At 39.5% G+C, this 13,509-nt stretch overlaps 1 protein-coding gene across 1 annotated transcript in view; it reads left to right on the top strand.

Annotated features, from left to right (window-relative positions):
- Positions 1-13,509, top strand: part of LOC121319513 (PHD finger protein 21B-like) — a 106,545-nt gene that overhangs the window by 25,142 nt on the left and 67,894 nt on the right. The gene's annotated exons all lie outside the window — the stretch shown is intronic.

Genomic DNA, 13,509 nt, shown 5'->3' with positions numbered 1-13,509 from the left:
CACGACTGAACTGGCTCCTACTACCTGCAAGCTCTTTGCAATGTATTTTTATGTTGCCACGCTACACTGACCCAAAGCTCTAGCTCCTGGCTGCATCTGCCTATTGGGCAGGGATGGGAATGCATTCCGGGATGTGTGTCCAAAGTGTTGTAGATCTAATAGAACAAAGTGAGGGTAAGTCGTAATTCTGTCAGGTAGGATGCTGCGCAAGCACATAATGCAACTCCTTCTTGTCTAGATCAGGAGTGACGTGTATAACTCTTATTATTTTATTATTTCTGGCAATGTAAGGGATACCACTTGCATCTGGCATGTTTACATTAAACATGACATGTGTCCCTAATCATTATATACTACTGCCCTCACAGATCATTGGCATGGGTAAAACATATTTGACCTTTGAGACTGTCTCCGCACAAGCCTGAGCAAGGTGGCATTTCTGTAATGAGACCAGTTATAAAAATGTGTGCGCTGGTACTCCCCCCCCCCCCCAATGAAACAGCAAGCTTGTTAAAGGTTTGCAATGGAAGTAGCATCCCCCCCCTAAAAAAAAACCTCATGACTAAGAACATATCAGCAATACAAATAAATAAAAAAACAGATGCAGGCTTGCTCGGGTTCTTTTCCCTTCAAAAACACAGCTTAACTCGCAGATTTGAAAGAAAAAGCGCCGACGCGCACTTTAATAAAACAAAAACCTAGCTCTGTTTGAGCACTAACTATATAATTGTCAGCTCCCTGTCTCACTTGCAGGACAACTAAACCATTTACCTGACAAATCTTAAAAAAACACAGTTTTTCAAAATGAAAACAAAAGGCTTCACAAAGTAGCTTTTAATATGATTGCACACACCATCCATCGAGCTCTCCACACAGCAGCAACCCTGAGCAGACTGACTGCTCTCCTTTAATAGCCTGCACCTGGCTCTAATTTACAACAATAGCCAGATGCAGGTGGTAATTAACAATTAAACTTTTCAGCCTGTGTCCTGGGAGCTGCAGTCCTGTGTTCCCCTGGACTACACTTTCTTACTATATCTATATCTATATCTATATCTATATCTATATCTATCTATCTATCTATCTATCTATCTATCTATCTATCTATCTATCTATCTATCTATCTATCTATATATATATATATATATATATATATATATATATATATATATATATATATATATATATATATACAGTGCCTTGCAAAAGTATTCAGACCCCTGACCAATTCTCTCATATTACTGAATTACAAATGGTACATTGAAATGTCGTTCTGTTTGATATTTTATTTTTAAACACTGAAACTCAGAATCAATTATTGTAAGGTGACATTGGTTTTATGTTGGGAAATATTTTTAAGAAAAATAAAAAACTGAAATATCTTGCTTGCATAAGTATTCAACGCCTGTGCTGCTGATGCTCCTAGTTTGCACCGATGAAAGAAATTGCCCTAACGAGGACACAGTTACCTTACCATTGGCCTCCACCTGTGAACCATTAAAGTTGCTGTCACATTTTCTGGATAAAAACCCCACTGTTGAAGGATCACTGGTAAGGCTGTGAATCTGAAGGAAAATGAAGACCAAAGAGCATTCTACAGAAGTTAAAGATAAAGTAATGCAAATGCATAGATTAGGGAAAGGGTACAAAATAATATCCAAGTGTTTGGATATCCCAGTGAGCACAGTTGGATCAATAATCAGGAAGTGGAAGCTGCATCACACCACCCAGGCACTGCCAAGAAAAGGCCGTCCCTCAAAACTCAGCGCTCAAATAAGAAGGAGACTTGTGAGAGAAGCCACAGAGAGGCCAACAATCACTTTGAAGGAGCTACAGAGTTCAGTGGCTGGGAGTGGAGTAGTGGTGCACCAGTCAACCATATCAAGAGCTCTGCATAACACTGGCCTGTATGGGAGGGTGGCAAGAAAGAAGCCGTTACTCAAAAAGTACCATCTGAAAGCACGTCTGGAGTTTGCCAGAAAGCATGAGAGTGACCCAGCTGCGATGTGGGAAAAGGTTTTGTGGTCAGATAAGACCAAGTTAGAGCTTTTTGCATGGCGCAGACCTAACACTGCCCATGCCTCAAGTCACACCATCCCTACAGTGAAGTATGGTGGTGGCAGCATCATGCTGTGGGGATGCTTCTCATCAGCAGGGACTGGGCATCTTGTTACAATTGAAGGAAGAATGGATGGAGCAAAATACAGAAAAATACTGCAAGAGAATCTGCTTCAGTCCGCTAAAAAACTGAAGCTTGTAAGGAAATTCACCTTTCAGCAGGACAATGATCCCAAGCACAAGGCCAAAGCAACATTGGAGTGGCTCAAGAACAAAAAGGTGAATGTCCTACAGTGGCCCAGTCAAAGTCCTGATCTCAATCCCATTGAGAATCTGTGGCACTACTTGAAAATTGCAGTCCACAAGCATCGTCCAACCAACCTGAACAACCTGGCGCAAATCTGCCAAGAAGAATGGGCCAAAATCACTCCGACACTGTGTGCAAAGCTGGTACATACTTACCCCAAAAGACTTAAAGCTGTTATTGCAGCGAAAGGTGGCTCTACCAAATTTTAATGTGTGGGGGTTGAATACTTATGCAAGCAAGATATTTCAGTTTTTTATTTTTCTTAAATATTTCCCAACATAAAACCAATGTCACCTTACAATAATTGATTTTGAGTTTAAGTGTTTTAAAATAAAATATCGAACAAAACGAAATTTCAATGTACCATTTGTAATTCAGTAATATGAGAGACTATGAGTCAGGGGTCTGAATACTTTTGCAAGGCACTGTGTGTGTATATATATATATATATATATATATATATATATATATATATATATATATATATATATATATATATATATATATATATATATATATTATATATTTAGGCATTCCTCTGCTAAAACTATAAGAACACTAAGTCAAATAGACAAACATTTTAACCCTTCTGTGGGCTAATTACTTTCTATAGATCTGCAATTCTGATTGTAGCATTATAACCATTTCCAGTATGGTATCACAATACAGGCAATACAGAGACTGAGAAGAGAAGGCTACAGTTTTATTGGTTGAACTAACACTGCACCCGGGCATTTGTTATGAGTGGATTTAGGTCATGGTTTGTATTTTCTGTAATGTTTATTTGATATCCTTGCAGGTGAATGGAGGCTCCACAGGGTCCCTGCATACAGTAGGCACAATTCCATAAACATGCAGCTGTGTGTGTTTCTGCTAAATATGTGATATACATACATAAGCAACACCGATATACATATCAATCAATGCAATTGGAGCCAAGGGTAAGTTTCAGGCTCTGTCAAGGTTAACCAACTCACATCATTAGGAGCCATTGGCAGTCTATTCCGTGGCTAAGCAGTTTGTTACTGGAGAGTTGTTCTGAAGAGTTTCTGTTTGGGTCAGGAATATAATAAACAAGTTCATTTGAGTGAAACAGTGGCAAAAAACAGACAGCTTTACAGGCTTCTCTGTGGAGCTGCAAGGGAGTGGAAGTTTGTTTTATTGGAGCAACTGGGGATGTAGCTTACATTTTTAAATATATCCAGAAAAATATCCGCTTTGATACCTTCAGCATAGAGCGGTGAGGTGGCACTGAGAGTATATATAAACTGTATATATTTATTTATTTTATGTTATTTTTTAAATTAATATCTGAAATAATTGATTAACACACACAGAAATGAACTGTTTTAACAAAGCGATATTGAATGCTTCCTCCATCTTTAGTTTGCATTGATGAACTAAGCTTTACAGGAAGTAGGCAGGCTGGGGATGTCTTTTAAAGTTTATATATAATATATCTATATATATATATATATATATATATATATATATATATAATATATATATATATATATATATATATATCATTATATCAGAACACCCCAAAACCCGTCTTGCTATAAACACATGTACAATACTTCACACGCAGATCATGATAGTATACGTCTCATGATGCTGATAGTGGTAATTTTGTATTACTGAACAGTCAGCTGTGGATATTATTTTATCTAGGTTAAAAGGACCATTACACAGGACTGTATCGTCCCACACACCAACAGGCGAGGCGATGCAGGAGCGGCACCGCAGCACGAAATAAATAGGATTGAATTGTATTTTTTGTGATTTGTCGTGCGTCAATGCTGTTGAAAAAACACCCAGAGCAAAGGTCATCACAATTATAAAGATATAGATTTGAAAGACAGTATATGATAGGAGTCTATTTCAAAGGAACTGGATAAGCCTTGTGTAATGATTTATTGCCATATGTGTTGAAATACCGTCAGAGAAGACGTTCATAATTTTCACATCATGTTGACGAATATATACCAATCTTGATCATAGTTTGGTTAATAGCAATTTTGAACAGTTGTATAGATCTGGCAGTTTTCAAACCTGCCACAACGCCCTGTGTTGCTTCTGGTGTGTATGGTCATGTCTCTACGAAAGTTTCTCATCGGCAGTTCAAATATTGCGTTGCGTCTAATGTGTGAAGACCTCTTATTGCGGGACCAGATCTGATTGTGTAAAGTGCAAAGTTCCTTACACACTTTTAGTTGAGGCATGGGGTGTAATGAATGGGATTTTAATTGGGAGTCTGTAGCAAGGTGTGAATAGGATGGCTTCGCAGGGGTGACGTCAGACCAGAAATACAGACTCCAAACAGTGAGAAATGGCGATGAATCTGAGAAGCTACGGCATCCAGTGTTTTATTAAATAATAATAACAAACAAAAGATTTAAACAAAACACACGACCTAAAATAAAGGGTGTATTGGCCAAAGTAAATAGACAGACAAACAAAGTGGATGGACAGAAAACAAGTACCATGCTGGAGCTTCCAGCATGAAATAGCAATTGTTAGTAGAATCGAATTTCTCCTTCTCTCTCCTGTTCTCCACTCACGACCACACAACCCTGAGTGAGTGAAAACATGCAGCTTTTATGCAGCTGTACCGAGACTCGATTGCTAATCAGTCATTCAGTTGGAGTCTATGTACAACTTCACGTGAATTAATAAAAGTGCAATTCCCCGTGCTCACATATTATTTTACCCGCTCGTGAAGTGCTGTGCAATCCTCATGCCTAAATACAAATATACATTTTAAACACTTGTGCTTGTAACCCATATTTATATCCTGTGTATTTTATACATAAACACCAACATTAACACACTATATACAACATAAAACACTAATAAACATAAAGGGCCGGGACACTCCGCCACACAAGGTCATGTGGTCTCATTCCGTAAACTGAAGAACATGTGATGTTTCGTGGAGCTAGGTGACATAGCAGGGGTATCCGTCTTGAGGCATGTTTGTTTAAGTGTGTCAATCTGAATAACTATAGCTATCCAGAAGATGCACAGCTGAACTGCATGCATATTAGTGCTGGCGGGACAAATATGCAAATTGCTCACTTCGAAGGTGTTTAGAGACAAAAAAGACACTGTTTACCAGTAAAAATAAAAACACAGGTTTTAATTTAAATATATGTTCCCCTATAAAATATATTCAACAAAGTCTATTCAAATACGTTAAAATACAAAGATATATATATATATATATATATATATATATATATATCGATATTATATATATATATATATATATATATATCCACAGCAACTGGTAACTGTTCTTACGTTTCAGAGTGACTACCCATGGGTGTCTTTGACCTTGAGAAGGGGGCAATATTCTTGTATCTCACACAGCACCCTTTGCTATAATATATGTTTCATTTTTGCAACGAGGTGCATGTTTACTTGACAGGTTGGATCCGGTCGTCTAACTTGTCAGCTGCCTCTTTGTGAGTCTTGAGTCCCCCTCAAACGTATTTTCAGTAGAAACCGTTTGAACAGCAAGAGCTGAATTCCCTGTGTACCTTAAGGGGTTAAACGCATTGACAGACAGAAACTGCGTTTTACCTCTTGGTTTTAAAAAAGTGTGACATCAAGTACCTGCGCTGGAAATCATTAGGAAAAAATGTTATGTGAAAGGGCATCCCTCTCCCTTGTTCTTTAAGAGTCTGTGAATTAATTGTACGTGGCATTTTCATTAGCTATGCTCCTTTAAGGAACGGCTGCCCACTGCGTTTGTAATTACTTGCCTGTCCCGAGAAGGCTGTCAAACAATGCTGCCCTGCATTTCTCATTTCTAGAGTCATGTAGCATGAACTGCAGTCACATTACATGAGCAGTGAGGGGGAGCTATTGTGATGCCTCCCTCAAGTCATTATTACTCACCTTTCATTGAAAATGACAAAAAATGCTAGTCCATGTGTTGAGATTTTGAACTTAAAAGCGACATGTGAACAGTTTATGTAAACCTTAAAGTGAGAAGCTGGTTTGAAAGAATGTACGGCATTAGAATATATTCTAGATGAGTCACAGGGAAGCCAGTCGGTGCTGTATAATAAAGTGTGAAACTAGCTGCATATCATATTTATTGAACATAATGGTTCATAGAGATCACAGTCTACACAATGGGACCCCACAGAACATAGAGTATTAATAGGTGAGACATTTAACGTTAAGAACATGCAGATGTAGTATGCATTTAGGGTTTTATATAGAATAATACAGTTGGATATCAGGTACAGTATTTTGTGAATGAACACTACACATAGAAATGGCAGAAAGTGCTAAATCCCTGTTGAGCACTGAGGAGGCTATGACCTGCAGTCCTGGCAGACTGTTTCATGCTCACTCAGACAGCAAGGATGCTATGTCTGCCAAGTACAAGCCTTAGATACCAAAAGACCAAAATATCCTTGTGTTGCTGAATAGATATTCAAAATAAGATATTAATAAGCACACTATCCCACAAGTGCACCCCAAATGTTATCCATTTACTACCAATGTAGAAAGTATATTTGTGGTTCATTTCTGGTAACTATCAAAGTGATAGCATTGCTGAGTCTGTGATAAATCAATAGCGCTATACCATGAGCATTCAGAGAGTACTGTAGTATTTATTCCTCGAATGAGGATAGCCGAATAGGTAGTTTATGGCTATTATCATCAGTGTAATCAGCACAGCACTCTATGAATGTTCGATGAGTCTGTTTATATGACAGTGTACAATGATTGGAAAAGAATGTATGTTTAAATGTATATTTAATTCTGAGAATGACTTTACTTTGATCACGCTCTGAGTCAGGGGATTCTGTCGCTGGATTTCAATCAATTCAAGTTAGATGAAAAAATGAGATAAAATATTCACTCCACAGCACTGAATATTAAAAAGTTATTCGATCCCAGATCTGTCAACACTTATGGTATAAAATGCTTTATGTAGGGTTTTCAATCGGGGGTAGTCACCTTTCATTTAAAAATTACAACAACAAGAACAACAACAAAAAAAGTTTGCATGTATTGAAATGTATAACTTTGACATTTTGAAGCAGCAAGTAAACATTTTATGTAAATCTTGAAGAGAGGAGCTGGTTTGAAATGCAAATGAAAGTAAAAGAATATAATCTCTTTTTTTACGCTCTTATACATTATCGCTAAACAACTGTGCAGAAATATTTCCACTCTGATATGAGGGTGGGTGAAGCAGGAGTCTGGTGATTTTGTTATGGAGAGCGCTGCTCAGAGATCTCTGTGCTGCTCATGAACTTTGCAGTTTTCAGTTTTTCTTGTAGGCATTTTGTAGAGTATTGTACATCCAGATTGTCATGTGCATCCTTTCTCGAGTCAAAAATTGACATATTTCTTACTTGCAAAAAAAAAAAGTTAGAAAACACAAAAGAGTCTACAGAAAGTGCAAAGCCATGACAAGTTATAGTGCGTCCCTTTGGATCAGTTTTACGTTAGCTTTGATAAAAAGTTGACCATGTATTTTGCCCTAAACCAGCAGCTGGTCAGTCCCAAACTGTGATATAAATGTTATATTAAATAAACGGATGGCTGAATCTGTTAATCACATTATTCTACCTATTGTTGCAACTGTAGTACCATTCAGTAGAGCAAAAATTATAAAGGGGTACTTGAGCTGAAACCTTCAGACAGAAAGGGGTATAGTTTTAAAAAAATGTTGAAAACCACTGCTTTAGTGATGAATAATTCACATAAATGCAAGCTTTTCACTATGTAGATGATGGGCTTTTTTAAATAGCATACATAGCTAGTTTCCACTTTAACTGAAAATCACCTACTACCTGTTGCAGTCTGATTTCCTGTTTATAGAAATATGAAATCAATGGGCTGCAGTGCTGTTGGAAGCGGCTGGCTGTCTAAGGGCCGTTCAGCTTGCTGCCATTAACTGTCACCAGAAGATTGCAGCCCACGTTTCAGACTTTTAGAGAGCTGGTATTTTGCTTAACAGAAGTAGCACAGTCTCCTTGGTAACATTCATTCACTTACTGGGTAATTACAACCTTGACCAGTCCCGACGGCCTTCTGCATCAAAATATCGCCCTCAGAACAGAAAGGCTGCCTTTCCCAGTGAAAGAAAAGCGAGGTGGTTTACAACTTTATCTCCCTTTGATTATTCAGAGCAGTGCCACAATGGTATGGAGCAGTGCTATTACATGGAGAAAAAACAAGAACTCTAAAAAAATATATATATTTTAAATCTATAGATTGGTAAAAGGAAGACATGCTAAAAAAAAATAATAATTCCGTCTTGAACAAAGAAGACTATGCGGCAATCTGATTCAAGCATTCAAAATTCTAAAAGGTATTGAAAATGTCAACCCAGGGGACTTTTTCGACCAGAAAAAGAAACAAGGACCTGGGGTCACAAATGGAGATTAGACAAAGGGGCATTCAGAACAGAAAATAGGAGGCACTTTTTAAAATTTTTATTTAGTAGTTGCCAATTGATTTTTATTCCATTTTTCTCCCAATTTGAAATACCCAGTTATTAGGCTAAGCTCACCACTACCACCCCCACGCTGACTTGGGAGCCGACCTCTTCTTTTCACTATGCAGGCCCACACAGACCTGGGCAGCTTACAGGCAAGCCTGTGGGTGCCTGGCCAGTCTACAGGGGTTCCTGATGCATGGTGAGATGAGGACACCCTGGCTGACATAAGCCCTCCCCACCCAGGCGACGCTTGGCAAATTGTGCACTGCCTCTTAGAAGCACTCATCCACAGTCAGCAATGGAATAGCCTGGACTTGAACTGGCGACTTCCAAGCTTATAGGGCGCATCCTGTGCTCCACACGGAGCGTCTTTGCTGGATGCGCCACTTGGGAGCCCCCACAGGAGGATTGTGGGAGTTTGGAACCAACTCCCCAGTAATGTTGACACCCTGGGATCCTTCAAGAAGCTGCTTGATAAGATTCTGGGATCAGTAGGCTACCAATGACCAAACAAACAAGATGGGCCAAATGGCCTCCTCTTGTTTGTAAACTTTCTTATGTTCTTATTTGTAATACAAAATCGACTTAAACCTTGATTACAGCCACAAGCAAACAACGAAAACACATTCAGCAGTCGTAATCTTGCTAACATGAGCACATGATTGCTTTTGAAAGTGTAGTTCCAATGTATTACAGGTAGCACTGACTATTCAGCTCAATGAATACAGTAGTGACAGTTGACCTCAGACCCTGGTGGTCGACTGATCACACGTCACGTGATTGTGAAGAGATTGTGAAGTGTGCCATTTCAGACGGAAGTGCAGATGCAATCCAGGACATTACCACACATTTATTACCATGAGCCCACCACCGCATGTCCATCACTGCGTGACCCAGTACAGTGCAACCCCATCACCGTGGGACCCAGTACAGCGCAGCCCCATCACAGCGGGACCCCTTACCTCTGGACCTCTTTACAGAGACAGACCATCACCACGAGCCCCGTTACAGCGCATCACCACTCACAACTTTGTAGCTGTACTTGCTGCCTGCCCGAGATGCATTAAGGTATTCAGTTATTGTGAAGTAGCTGCATGGTTTGTTTCAAGTTATTGTTATTATTTATTATTTTTATTTTTTTACACATTACCTTAACAAGTTGCTGTTCTTCAGTAAAGACGTATTTTATAAATTCGATAAAGGGAACTTCAGAAGCAATTCATGTTCAAAGCACTTTTTAAAATGATATTTGGCATACAGTACCAAAATAAATAAAGTCAAAACAAAGTGGTACGACATTCTGCTTCCCTCTCTAACAGACATAGTTCCAGTGCCACACTAATATCTGCTTGGTTGGGAAATAAAACTTAAAAAAAAATATAATAATAATAAATAATAATAATAATAATAATAATAATAATACTGGCTTCTTTTCAAGTAAACATGGTTCCTCTTTTTTGTGCTATTTTACGATATGCATTGAACAAACGAATAACAAAAACAATGTAAAAAAAATATCTCTGAAGATTTCTATTTAATTGCTAACTTTACCCTACCATACAAGTTTTGACAGTCAGCTATGCAGGATTTCTTTTCTCTTCTTTTTTTTTTTTTAGCACAGTTTTTTTTTTTTTTTTTTTTTTTACATTCCTGAATTATTCAATTCAAACAGTTTAAATAACAAAATATGTGTACTTCTAGACAAAACATGATTATTATTATGATTGCTAGTATTACTACTACTATTATTAATACTAATAATACTTATTAATTAATATTAATACTATTGTTGTGTGGCAAACGTAAATATATGGAGTAGAGATGAAGAATAAAGTCAACGCATAAAACTGGTCTGTGAGTTAATCAAAAGGGAGAATATTTCAGCATCAACATAGATATAACATTGCTGGCCTTTAACAGCTTATTGTATTCGGTAGCAGTTTACAGTCATAAAACTTGAATGAAACAATTTTGCTCCATAGACAATTCATAAAATCATTAATAATTAAATAATGTAGCGGGTGCAGGGGGGGGGGGGGGATTATTACAAAATGGGGGATTTTCTGGCCCATTATTAAGCAATAAAACTATGGTTTCAACTCTAAACCACACATTTTAAGGATAGTGTTTATTCACTCACTGCATTAGATCAGAGTGTATAATCGTAAGTCTTTTAAAAGAGGTAAAAACTTGCAACATGCAACAAGTGGCTTAGGGAATTACAATAAAGGCAAATTACCCGACTCCAACACGCTTTCAGTTTAAAACAGCACATAAGGCAATTCCGTTTTAGCAGCACAAAACAGTATGAGTTGACCAGGCTTAAAAATAGTGCTGGAGAAGCAAGGACAACAAAATAATGTTTAACAATTAAAAAAAAGAAAAGAAAAGAAAAGAAATCCTGCATAGCCGACTGTCAAAGCTTGTAGGGTAGGCTAAAGTTAGCAGTTAAGTAGAAATAGAGATATTTTTTTGACATTGTTTTTGTTATTCGTTTGTTCAATGCCAAATCTTAATTTACCGTAGCATAGCGTAAAGTAGCACAAAAAAGAGGAACCATGTTTACTTGAAAAGAAGCCAGATTATTATTATTATTATTATTATTATTATTATTAATAATAATAATAATAATAATAATAATAATAATAATAATAATAATAATAATAATAAATATTATATATTTTTAAAGTTTTAGGTCCAACCGAGCAGATATTAGTGTGGCACTGAAACTTTTTTGTAAGAAAGGGAATCTCTCCCTTCGTCTTACAGCGTTGTTGCAACAAAACTGATTTATAAATAAAACCATGACATATTATTATTATTATATATTATTTTGACCATGATTATTTATTTTCACGCTGCCTGGTAAAACGAAATAACTTTGAGAAACGGACCTTTTTAAGGAGAATGTCTTCTTGTCGTGAAAAATTCCAATTACACATTTTTTCAATTTATTATTTATAACTTGAAATAAAAATTTTGGTACGTCAATAAACTGAAGACCCTGAATGACATCTGGGACACGCAGACCAAGTCGTTCATGTCGATGTTTCAGGGGTGCATGGGGCCTTGCGCTGTACTGGGTCCCACTGTGATGGGGTTGTGCTGTACTGGGTCCCACGGTGATGGGGTTGCGCTGTACTGGGTTCCATAGTGATGGGGTTGTGCTGTACTGGGTCCCACGTTGATGGGTTTGCGCTGTACTGGGTTCCACGGTGATGGGTTTGCGCTGTACTGGGTCCCATGTTGATGGGTTTGCGCTGTACTGGGTCCCATGTTGATGGGTTTGCGCTGTACTGGGTTCCACGGTGATGGGTTTGCGCTGTACTGGGTCCCATGTTGATGGGTTTGCGCTGTACTGGGTTCCACGGTGATGGGGTTGTGCTGTACTGGGTCCCATGTTGATGGGTTTGCGCTGTACTGGGTTCCACGGTGATGGGGTTGTGCTGTACTGGGTCCCATGGTGATGGGTTTGCGCTGTACTGGGTTCCACGGTGATGGGGTTGTGCTGTACTGGGTCACACGGTGATGGGGTTGCGCTGTACTGGGTCCCATGGTGATGGGGTTGCGCTGTACTGGGTCCCACTGTGATGGGGTTGTGCTGTACTGGGTCACATGGTGATGGGGTTGCACTGTACTGGGTCCCATGGTGATGGGGTTGCGCTGTACTGGGTTCCACGGTGATGGGGTTGTGCTGTACTGGGTCACACGGTGATGGGGTTGCACTGTACTGGGTCCCATGGTGATGGGGTTGCGCTATACTGGGTTCCACGGTGATGGGGTTGTACTGTACTGGGTCACACGGTGATGGGGTTGCACTGTACTGGGTCCCATGGTGATGGGGTTGCGCTGTACTGGGTCCCAAGGTGATGGGGTTGCGCTGTACTGGGTCCCATGGTGATGGGGTTGCGCTGTACTGGGTTCCACGGTGATGGGGTTGTGCTGTACTGGGTCACACGGTGATGGGGTTGCACTGTACTGGGTCCCATGGTGATGGGGTTGTGCTGTACTGAGTGATGGGTTTGCGCTGTACTGGGTCCCATGGTGATGGGGTTGCGCTGTACTGGGTCCCATGGTGATGGGGTTGCGCTGTACTGGGTCCCATGGTGATGGGGTTGCGCTGTACTGGGTCCCATGGTGATGGGGTTGCGCTGTACTGGGTCCCATGGTGATGGGGTTGCGCTGTACTGGGTCCCATGGTGATGGGGTTGCGCTGTACTGGGTCCCATGGTGATGGGGTTGCGCTGTACTGGGTCCCACGGTGATGGGGTTGCGCTGTACTGGGTCCCACGGTGATGGGGTTGCGCTGTACTGGGTCCCATGGTGATGGGGTTGCGCTGTACTGGGTCCCATGGTGATGGGGTTGCGCTGTACTGGGTCCCATGGTGATGGGGTTGCGCTGTACTGGGTCCCACTGTGATGGACGCGCGGTGGTGGATTCGCGGTAATAGACGCGCTATAGGGTCTGAATATGTTAAGAAACAGTTTTTAAATATAAAGCACAAAAAGCAAATTGTTATGAAAAGTTTCAGATCTCCCATTTTCATCTGCTTATTCCTAACTGATATAAATGCATTATCTTGTCTATTTTAAGATACAGAATGCCAATAATAAGAAATATCAGTCAGAATATGCAGATGTATTAGTTAGTTTGTAGTGGCGCTCGTAT

The sequence above is a fragment of the Polyodon spathula genome, chromosome 8, assembly GCF_017654505.1.
Source record: "Polyodon spathula isolate WHYD16114869_AA chromosome 8, ASM1765450v1, whole genome shotgun sequence".
NCBI classification, from domain to species: Eukaryota; Metazoa; Chordata; class Actinopteri; order Acipenseriformes; family Polyodontidae; genus Polyodon; species Polyodon spathula.
This window is presented reverse-complemented; position numbering and strand designations above follow the sequence as displayed.